Source organism: Vipera berus (assembly GCF_964194415.1).
Source record: "Vipera berus genome assembly, chromosome: 1".
In the NCBI taxonomy this organism is placed as follows: domain Eukaryota; kingdom Metazoa; phylum Chordata; class Lepidosauria; order Squamata; family Viperidae; genus Vipera; species Vipera berus.
In genome coordinates, this window is record NC_138202.1 from 117,463,862 (window position 1) to 117,466,338 (window position 2,477).

Below are 2,477 nucleotides of genomic sequence, written 5' to 3' on the forward strand. Positions count from 1 at the left end.
TTTTGCCCACCTCTAGGGATAATATCTTGCCTCTTAAAAGATCTCTACTCATGGCAGATATATACACACAGGCAGATCCTGTGAACTTGTATTAATCAACAACTGGTAAGAGAAAAATATTTGGAGGGGCCTAAAAGAAAGAACCTAGTTTCTCTAACTCTAATGATACCTCTAGGTCTTACTTTTCATCAAAATTCAGTGGACAAACATATTATCCAAGTTTACCATGAAAACAACTGGGTGATCAGGCCTGTTTAAAATCAGTTATACACAGGCAGGAGGAGTGCTTTTCATTCACTTGTTTTGTCTGATTAAGAAGAAATGTTATCTGTACCTAGTTTTAGATATCAAGACATAGTAAAAAAAAATCATCTGGTCCTTAGCAGTTCTTAAAAGTAGGTAAATACAACTCAGATGAACAATTACACATGATATATAACACTATGTCATCATTTATTTTACAAAAAGAAAGCCGAAATGGAGAAGCCATGTGTGGGAAAACCAAGTACACCCTTACTGCTTCCATAGGTGTGAAGAAACTAAATAGCTGCCAGATGCTGCTAACCAAGTGCCCTCGATCAACTGATCAACAGCAAGTGTGACTACCTTTACAAAAGCTGAAGTTTTAGAAGTTTGCTAGTCTGCAGCACTGAGGTGTGTATTGAGAGCGCCAAAGAAGAAAGACATCAGCAGAGAAACAACTGTTGCTGCCCATCAATCTGAGGGGTTATAAGGCCATTTCCAAATAAGTTTTAAGTCCATCATTCTACAGTGAGGAAGATTATTCACAAGTGGAAAACATTCAAGACAACTGCCAATCTTCCTAAGGAGTAGATGTCACAGCAAATTCTCCCCAAGGTCAGACCGTGCAGAAATTGCAAAAAAAATCCAAGAGTTAAATCTTGGACTCTACAGGCCTCAGCATGTTAAGTGTAAAGTTCATGAGAGTACAATTAGAAAAAGACTGAACAAGTATGATTTGTTTGGAAGCGGTGCCAGGAGAAAGCCTCTTCTCTCTAAAAGGAACACGGCAGCAAGGCTTGGGTTTGTCAAGTTGCATCTGAACAAATCCCAAGACTTCTGGAACACTGTCCTCTGGATAGACGAGACCAAAGTGGACATGTTTAGCCATAATGCACAGTGCCACATTTGGCAAAAACCAAACAGCCTATCTGCACAAACATACCAAACATCAAAAGGAGGGGTGATGATTTGGGCTTGTTTTACCACCATAGGATCTGAGCACCTTGCAGTCACTGAGTATTCTAGAGTCAAATGTGAGGCCATCTGTCTGACAGCTAAAGCTTGGTGACATTGTGTCATGGAACAGGACAAGCACACCAGCAAATCTACAACAGAATGGCTGGGGAAACAAATCAAGGTGTTGCACTGGCCCAGTCAAACTGATTATACACAGCTGTGTATAAACAAATGCCCCCCCCACACACACACACACCTCAATGAACTAAAACAATGTTGTAAAGAGAGTGGACCAAAATCCTTCCACAACGATGTGAGAGAGACTGAAAGTCATACAGAAAATGATAACTTATTGCTGCTGATGGTAGTTCTACAAGCTATTGAATTATAAGATATACTTTGACTTTCTTTTTGTAAAATAAATGATGACATGGTGTAATATGTATTGTTCATCTGAGGTTGCATTTTCCTACTTTTAAGAACTGCTTAGATGATTTTTTTTTCTAAGTCCCGATATGTAAAACCATAGAAATCAAAGAGGGCCTACTTTCTTTTCAAATGATTTGTAGTTTCTCTCCTTAAAATAATAAGTTAACGATGGCGAGTTTTCTAAACTGAAATCCTGCAACTGAAAGAAGCCTTTCTAAAGCTCTCCCTGATTCCAATCTGTAACATTAAAGATGTTAAGCCTTCCTTGTTATTTTTTTTTAAAAAACTACCCCAGGTGCCTTTCTTCATTGCTGCTGTATTTAGTTGTGGGATGCTTTAAATTGCATGGGTGTGGCTCAAGTGTTGCCTGGTAGCTACATTTTTCTTCTTGCCCTCAATAATGCCTCACACCCATCTCTGAATCTTCTGCAGCAACTTGATTCCTCTGGGCTTTGCCTCAAACAGCAAGTACTGGGCACTATGTTCTTTGCTTCAGGTGATAAAACAAGTTGAACCTGTTTCTGGGGCCTTCCTTGGATGGTGGTATCTGCTAGAAGTCCATTTCAAACCAACACTAGATCAAGGGTGATTAATAAGTGATATAGGCAGCTGGGGATTTGACACCCAGAAAGAGAACGAGATGTCAATTCTGTTTCATACTGTATGTGGTTTAAGTGTCAGGCACATGCTTCTATTTTTTGAGCACTGGTCGCCTCTTGGCTGAAGTACAAAAGCTGAATCGACCCCATTGCACCAGTAGCTGCATATTTGCAGGGCAACCTAGTAACATTTTCCCAAAGAGATACGAAAGGTTCCATATAAACAAGGTTCACACTTGTTCTGAGAAA